The sequence below is a fragment of the Pseudorca crassidens genome, chromosome 7 (genome assembly GCF_039906515.1).
Source record: "Pseudorca crassidens isolate mPseCra1 chromosome 7, mPseCra1.hap1, whole genome shotgun sequence".
In the NCBI taxonomy this organism is placed as follows: domain Eukaryota; kingdom Metazoa; phylum Chordata; class Mammalia; order Artiodactyla; family Delphinidae; genus Pseudorca; species Pseudorca crassidens.
In genome coordinates this window covers 31,543,091-31,552,058 of record NC_090302.1, presented here as the reverse complement: position 1 = coordinate 31,552,058, position 8,968 = coordinate 31,543,091, and the positions used below count along the sequence as shown (strand labels likewise).

The window sequence follows — 8,968 nt, the reverse complement described above, 5'->3', positions numbered from 1 at the left end:
TAAGATGTCAAATAAAATGGTTAAAAAGGTTAACATCACCAGAAGATGTATATGTTATCTTTCTACAGATATTTTTCTTTTCAAATCAGAGGAGACATAGGAGAATTTTGCTTCAGAATATTACATTTGACTTTGCCTACCTTTAAAAGCTTTCTTTCAACCTGGATAGATTAGTTTCCATTCTTCTTTATTAAAAATCCATTTATCAAACTCCAGATGTATTTCCCTTCCCAGAACAATGCCTTTGTGTCATTAATGGTGACGGTATTGATCTTTAATAATGCTAGACTCTGAAGACTTGAAATCTTTTGATGATATCTCTATTATCACATATAAACTTTTAAAAAAACCAAATTATTAATAGATTCACATTAATATTGGTACATTTATAGGCATCTTAAATGAAATTCATGACAGTGTAAGAGGAAGCTAAACTTTAGTTGAAGATTGCCCTTAAAAATGGAAGAATTCCAAGAAATTTGGTAGTTAGATAATATTAAGTAGGTAAAAATAGGAAATAAAAATGGGCTTTTTCTCTGAAATAAAAAAAATTTAAACACTAGTGAACTGAAAGACAGTCTTCTCTGAAAATGGTGCTAATAATTCTAGGTTCATTTAAAATATCAGTCATATTATGAAAAAACATAGGGATTAATCTAGCCCAGATCTATTCCCTTGAAAACACGGTGACTATAAGCTATGTATTGAATCTTATTTTTATGAAAGGCTCCAGTAAGGAATTCATACAGAATGCCAGCTTTGGAAACTTACTTAGAGGCCATAGAACCTTAGCCTCTCATTTTCTAGATGAGCCTAAAGGAGTTGTTTCAGACATCAGGTTGGTGGGTAATTTCATGAAAATTCCTAGAACAGTTGGAGTTTGGCCTAGAGCATATGTTCTATAAATATTTTCTTTTTTTTCTTTTTTTCCTAGAACACAGAAACCTAGTTTCCCTGTTCTTGGGATCATTATGATTTGTGTGTTGCATTAATCATCTAACCTGTGATAAGAAGCAACCCCCAAATCTCAGTCAAAGTTTTTCTTTGTCTCATTGCATGTCCTCTGTGGATGGGCTTAAGAGCTCCCCTTTTTGCTATAGGCTGCCTGCGGTTGTAGCTGTGTCAGGGGCTCTGTTCCATATGGCTCTTTTCCATGAGTCTTCATTTTGGAATCCAGGCTAATGGAGCATCCCATCTACGATAAGCTGTTCGTCAGTTAGAGATGAAAAAGCAAGAGCAGGCCTCTTCAAGAAGCTCCTGCTTGGAGCGAGCACACTGTCATTTCTGCTGACATTCATTGACTAGTCAAGTCCAAGGCCAAGTCTGACAATATGCAGTAAGATGTGCTCCTCTGGCAGGAGTCATGGCAAACAACAAAGATGTTGCAGGGTAGGGAGCAAATAGTTGTCAACATTAATATGAGCTACCCCACGATTGATGATTATTTTAACGTGGTACCTTTATTGGGTCTACTATTCCTTCTCAATTCCAACTTGGGAGAAATGCAAGATACTGGCTCTTGCTACATTTGCTATGGCTGAGCTGCGTTCTAATTTTTTCACATTAGACTCACAATGCAGGTCACTTTTTGGTTACTCAGGAAGAATATTTTCAAAGCTGCCACAGAATTTGAGGACCAATTGATTTTCCTTTGAATCAAATTGTTCTTACTAAACTTGAGGATGTTTATTTTATATAAAAAAATGCTTGATGGAAGGGGGACATTGTGTGCAAGAGGCTGTGTCATTTATATTCTGAAAGAAGACTTGCAAAGCCTTCAACTTAATCCTTAGAGAAAGTTTAAACTTTAGGTGGTTTAGTATTGCTGGTGTTACTCATATAAAGATAAAAAGCCATGGGAAGGAAGGGTATGTTTTCATGAAGTCGTTTAAAAATATTTTGAAGCTCAATTTAACAATCAGTAGGGTCTTAACCATCCCTTAAGAGCCTTCTTCAAAATTTATTTTTAAGAAGAGGAAGGCTCTGTGTAAAGGAATGGGGAAGAGAAGGGAATGAGCTATTTAGATTTTATTGTATATTTCTCTTACACTTCAACAATGTACTTGAACTTCACAACAGTCCTTTAATGGATGGACAGGTGAAGACAGGAGTTGAGAGTGAGAGGTGGGAGAAGGGTCACCTTCCTCCTGCCAGAGACTTGGATGATTTCTTCAGATTCTTACCATTACAATCTGTCCATCTATCAGGTATCTGTCTATTGAGTGTGAGAACATTCACTTGTAGATTCTTTCCTGAGAGAGGAGACAATAGAACCTCAAAAGATGTAAAAGGGACTATAAGAAGAAGTCTTCTTGACTATAAGGAGGAGTCCGCCAGCCACACAGTTCCCTTCCAGGGAGGCAATCTGTGTTGTCTGTTTCTAGAGTATTTTAGGCATTTACAAGTAAATACGTTTAACTAGATATTTCTCCCTTTTGTGTACAAAATGTATCTGTTCTACACTTAGCTTTCACTTAATATAATTTGGAGATCATTTCATATATACGAGTCCCCTCCCCATACCCTTACGTCCTGTTTTTGTTTAAAGGCAGCTTAGGTGTTAACTTTGTAAATTATACCATAAGCTACTAAATGGTAGTGTGTTTCTTCTTTCTGGAAATATATGTTAAGTCTTCTCTGTCCCCAGAACAGTGCCACCCAGAGGACACTCACTAGGGGACCTCAGGAGTCTTATCAGTTTGTACCTTACGTTTATTTTTTTTTACTATGGATAACTCCTGCTTCTTTTCCCAGAGTGATGAACAGCAAGACCCTCAAGAACGCTCCTTGGACTTCCTTTGCGAGATCATACCCAAGGGAAGGGGAGGGACCCAGGAAACAGAGTCCTGTACTGCAGCACAAGGGGAGAGGTTCCCTGAGGAGGGCTCCAGGTGATAGTAGCTCTAAAATGGGAAGGAGAGCAGGCGAAGCCCTGACATGGAGGTGAAAGGGGCTCGTGGGGTGGAGAGGGCAGAGTGATGATAGGACAAGCAGCTGAGGCCAGAGGTCCTTGTGGTTCCCTAGTACGCTCCCCTTTACTGCATACATTATCATTATGATTCATCCTTCAGAAGAGCCATTCTGGTGGAAAGAGAATGTACTGTGATCTTGAATGTAAATGGGAAATGTGCGTCTGTTCAGAGTGCTGTTAAAAGGAGAATCACATCAAATTACGGTATGAAATGGTAACTCATTTGAGGGAATTACCTGTTAAATGTCAGCCATGACCTATTAATACGTTTTTCTTCATGTGTAAGGCAATGGCACTCCTCTGCTATCAGTAGGGCTATTTCCTCTCTCTATCATACTTTGTCCCCCTTGCCACCAGCTGGGGTGAGGCGCCAGCTGGAAGTCATGAAACCCAGTGACCCTGAACAGCCTTCCTAAGGACTGACCCTTGGCCATAGCTTCATTAGTACCTTGTCTGGTGTTCTCCTGCACTTAATCAGCCTCAGACAGTAATCCGATAGTTCAATAATTACATAATGCTTATTTCAGTAATACTCAAGAGCACAGGTTATGAAACAATGTATACAATTTTTTCTCCTAATTGTTCTAGGACGAACTTTTATAGATGGCAAATAGTAATATAAACAGTTAAAATGAGATTTTTCAAGGCTGAATAACATTCAATTCAGATGAAAGAATTTTACTATATCCCATTTAGTCTGAGTTTTTGAAAATACCTTTTCTTTAGAAGAGGTTGCATCTGCTAGTAAGTGGTCACAAGCATCCTTGATGTTTGTGGGCACTGACCATCTATCTACTTAACAACTTAAAAAGTACCACTCAGGAGCTTATTCCCCAAACTAGCCTTAGCTTATCATGCTTTCAGCTCAAAAGATCTTCTGAACTTGTCTTCTATGTAAAATCCAGAAAATATAAATTTTATAGAGCTGTGTCCTCCACACCTATGTAGTGGCATTTTTCAAATACCACGGCACGCTGTGAAAATCCTGATTTCATCATCCTAATGAAAATTGTGCACTAGATGGGGGGCTTCAGTGTATCAGCGAACTTTGTGTAACCATACTGGCTTCTGAGCTTCCCTGGCGGCTCCTATTGAAACCGCACAACTTAGGTGGGACTCGAACCCAGCCAAAACCCAGACTGGGACTTGAAGCCACTGCCTTTTAATTGTGATCGCACACCTGGCCTCAGGACTTGCTGAAATTCAGGTTCTTTTTGTCTCAGCACAGAAGGAATTCAGCGACAGGCAAAGTGATAGGTAAGAAGCTGATTTACTGAGAGAGACACATATTCCACAGACAGAGTGTGGGTCATCTCAGAAGGCAAGAGGCCTTGGGAGATACATTCCATAGACAGAGTGTGGGCTATCTCAGAAGGCGACAGGTCCCGAAATATGGGGGTGGTTAGTTTTTATGGGCTGGGTAACTTCCTAGGCTAATGAGTGGGAGGATTATTCCAACTATTTGGGGAAGCTGGCGGGGATTTCCAGGATCTGGGCCACCGCCCACTTTTTGGCCTTTTGTGGTGGGTCTCGGAACTGTCATGGTGCCTGTGGGCGTGTCAGTTAAATATACTAATATATTACAATGAGCACATAATGAGGCTCAAGGTCTGCTGGGAGTTTAATGTTCTGCCATCTTGGACCTAATCGGTTGTAACCAGTTTTTGTTGTATCCTCAAAGGCTGTGTCATTCTTTTATTATTATTTATTTATTTATTTATGTTTTTTTTTGCCGTACGCGGGCCTCTCACTGTTGTGGCCTCTCCCGTTGCGGAACACAGGTTCCGGATGCGCAGGCTCAGCGGCCATGGCTCACGGGCCCAGCCGCTCCGTGGCATGTGGGATCTTCCCAGACCGGGGCACGAAGCCGTGTCCCCTGCATCGGCAGGCGGACTCTCAGCCACTGCGCCAACAGGGAAGCCCGTATGTCATTCTTTTAAAAGTTGTGCCCTGCCCCCTTCCCTCCGGTTTCACTACCACAGATTCTCTGACTTTATTTTCTCCCTCAACGCTCTACAGCTGGGCTCTTGAAAGCCCAGGATTGTTCCAGTGCCCGAGCCTATTCCAGTGGCGGTATGGGACCAGCCGCCCCAGCTAATCTATTTGGTGAAACTTGGAATTAAACCTTGCTTCAGAACAGACCTTGGATGTGTCCTCCCCGAGGTGGGTTTCTGCAGCGGCTTATCTACTCTCAGCCTGTATTTTATGTTCAAGTGGATAAGAAACTTCAGGATCTCAGTCAAGTCTCTCTCCTTGTTGGTCTTGTGTTGTTATTTTTGCTTCATGCCTGAGCCTGGGTGTTTTGAAATTTATGTATCCTAGTGGATAAGAGTTTGGGTGCTGGAGTCAGGATTGCATGATTTTAAATTCCAGTTCTACAGAGTTTGCTAGCAGAGTGACCATGGGAAAGTTACCAATCTCTGTACAAGCATCAGCGTTTCTCATCTATAAAATGGGGATAATAGTAGTACCTCCCTTTGGGGGGTGTTGAAGATTAAGTGAAGTAATGCGTGTCAAACGCTTGGTACCCAGTGATTGTTCAGTAAGTGTTAGCTATTATCATTCTGACTAGGATGTTGACTATTGTCTCCAACCAGCACTGGTGGATGTGATTCTAAAGCTTCTTGAGGGTAGAGACTATGAGAGGGCCACCTGGCATATTAGTTTGTGTTTGTTAAATGAGTAAAATCATGGGAATGTTCTTGTTATTTAGTTAGTTAGCTCGGAAATTATAGACGCCACTAAACGTGAGCTTGTAATCTAAAAGTACAAAACACGCATGGAAACAATTCACCTGGAGTAAGAGTCACCAGAACAATAATTAGCAGAATTAGAACTTCAAGAATTTGAATGATATAGTTATTGGGTACAAAATTAAAAATAAGTTAAGATGCTTTTTTTAAAAAAGGATGGAATAGAGACCATGAGAACGAAACAAGATGTGATCATAGTATAGTAATTTTCTACAACCTCCTTCTTCCCCCCTTAAAATCTCCTGAGAATCATTTTTCCTCCTAAGAGAGTGCATGGCCAGGACGTGGTCAGCTTATCACTTCAGCATCATATATACAAGAGAAAGGGGAGAGAAAGTGCACTCATATGCTGACCCTTTTATGCATGGTGGCTTCACCCACTAGCAGATGTGGTCTGATCTGTATCTTGGACTATGACTTAGAATTTCCCCTCTTTGGAGAGAATGGGGTGTGAGGAGGGTACAGGAGGTAAGAGAGATACCTAAAAAAGTATGTCTTCTCATAAAAGACCACAATATCAGAGAATGTGTTTAGGGAAAATAATGATTTCATTGAATTGTTTAATTTTAATGAATTTATTCTTGCTGTTTATATTGTAATCATGTTAATTAAAAAACAGTTTCAAAGTGTGTTTCAGTAATGAAGACTCTGACCTGTTTATGTGATGATTAAAAATCAAATTATCTATAATCCCCATTTGCAGAAGTCCTCAGGAGTGCTCAGTTTGAGAACTGATAATAATGAATGTTTCCCAGCTTGTGGCAATGTGAGGAAACTCCATGTTTGAGTGTTATACAGCATTGACTGCTGTGTGTTCCTTCCAATCTGGGGTTTCTGTTCATCCTCTCTTGTGTTGCTGACTTGGTTTTTTTTTTTTTTTTTTTTGCTTGTTTCTTTTAGCTTTTTATTTTAATATAACTTTTGATTTACAGTCAAGTTGTAAGGAATTCCCATATATGCTTCACCCAGATTCCCTGTATGTTAAGGATGTACCACATTTACTTTATCTTTTTCTCTCTTGACATATTTCTCTTAACATAAGTTTAACAATAATTTCTTAATATTTATACTAATAACATTATACATTAAGATATACAATACTAACAGTAAATATAATCTAATACAGCATAGTAAGCTTAGTACATCAAATAGCCTTTCATATTTCCTGTCCATATTTCTCTGGTCATCTTGAAAAATTTTTCAACATAACATAACAGACCATACTTTGCAACTTGCTGATGTTCCCCTAAGACTTCTAAAATCTAGATCCTCATCCTGGCTCTCTCTCTCTTTTCCCCTTACAATTTAGTTGAGTGAACTGGTCATTTGTCCTGTAGCATGCCCACAGTCTCTGCTTACTGTTTGCATCCTCGTGGTGCTGTGCAACCCATTCCTCTGCCTCTCTTTATTCCCTGAAGACTGGTTGTTCAATGTAGAGGCTTGATCAGATTCAAGTTTGATTTTCTTGGTGAGAATATTTCATATTGTTGGATTCTAATTCTATCATACTTTCTTTAGTAGCTGGAATACTTCCATAAGGAGAATATCCATCAACTATTTGGTCATATTGTCTAGATTTTTTTTTTTTTTTTTTTTCCGGTACGCGGGCCTCTCACTGCTGTGGCCTCTCCCGTTGCGGAGCACAGGCTCCGGACGCGCAGGCTCAGCGGCCATGGCTCACGGGCCCAGCCGCTCCGCGGCATGTGGGATCTTCCCGGACCGGGGCATGAACCCGTGTCCCCTGCATCGGCAGGTGGACTCTCAACCACTGCGCCACCAGGGAAGCCCTGTCTAGATTGTTTTTAACTTTTGCAGAAAGGAGTCAATGAATTCTGGTACCTAGCTCAATAATTAAAAGTCATTTGGGCTTTTTATAGCTTATGAAGAACAACATCCGAATACCAAGCAGGAGTTCATTGGAAAATCAGATTTACTGGAAGTGATTCACAAATATCATGACTAAACTATTATTATCTCCTTTACTTAGCTGTGCCTCATGACTTCTCCTATTTAACTAAATCCAGTTCATGATTCTTGACAAACTTTAATGTATTCATTTAAAATGAGTAATGAAATAATTTAACAGTGAATCACCTTTACTTATTTATTTTTATATTGAATAGCAGGAAACCAACAGAAATTTGTCACTTTTGTTTGAGAACGAAGTTAAATTTATTATTTGACTCTTTCACCCTGGTTGATTAACCAGTTATGTTTAATTTGAAAGCTTATAAAATTAAGTTTCTTATCAGCATAGAACAAGGCCTTTTATAATACAGCATCTGAATTTAAAAGTGCTGACTTGGTTTTTGATCCCTCAGAAGAGAAAAGGCACTGCTTCGTTGCCGTGGGCATTTCTATTCTGCATGGAGGTTTAGGAAAGCTCCCTCATCCCTTAGGAATTCATAAGTATGCTGGTTTCTTCCTGCCGAGGTCTTTCTTCCCACTCCAGGTGACTCTCTTGGACAATATCTAAGAAGACCTATGTTAGCTCCTGTGCATGGTCCCATCTGGTCCACAGGAAATAGTCACATATCCTTTGTTCCACAGACTCTGGGAACATAGGCTGCCCCATGCAGCCATCTCACACTTGCTTTTCTGTCAAAGCCTCTAGCCAGCTGGGTCTCACCCTTTAGATATTTCAGGTGGGAGTCAGTCTGTATATTCCCATCCCTAGAGGCCCAATATCAAACTCTCTAAGTGTTCTCCTTAAAGCCCCTCTATTTTGATTTGCAGGGATGCGGGAAACACCCCTTAGTTTACTACCTTGGGAGCAGGGTTGGATCTCTTGGTACACCAACAGCTTTCTCCAAAATCTCCTAATCTCTGACTTCTGACCCTTTTGTATCCTGATATAGCTGAGGGGGTAGGAGACATGTAACTCTTTTAAAATTAAATTTTAAATTTGACACAGTTATAAATTTACATGCAGTTGTAAGAAATAATCCAGAGAGATCCCATGTACCCTTTACCCAGTTTCCCCCAATGATAGCATCTTCCCAAACTGTAGTATAATATCACAACCAGGATTCTGACCTCAGTACAGTTAAGATGCATTAAAGTTCCATCCTTACAAGGTCCTTTGGCTAGAGAGAAAAGGCTCTTGGGGAACTTTTTAGTCTGTGCCCTGGGTTTCTGGGCGGCTGGCTTCTTCAGCCCCTACTCTGGGATTTATGAGGCAAAAAGAAAAGCCAGGAAACTCACCACTGTGTTATTCCCTAGCTTGTCTATCTTCTTTTCTCCA

At 40.2% G+C, this 8,968-nt stretch overlaps 1 long non-coding RNA gene across 1 annotated transcript in view; it reads left to right on the top strand.

The window, feature by feature from the left end:
* The first annotated feature begins 4,734 nt into the window (after positions 1 to 4,734).
* The window catches only part of LOC137227011 (uncharacterized), a 42,328-nt gene continuing 38,094 nt past the window's right edge, over positions 4,735 to 8,968 (top strand). Inside the window, exons 1-2 of the long non-coding RNA XR_010944651.1 lie at positions 4,735 to 4,894; positions 4,991 to 5,134. This is a non-coding gene — a long non-coding RNA (uncharacterized lncRNA). The remainder of the gene's footprint in view (positions 4,895 to 4,990; positions 5,135 to 8,968) is intronic.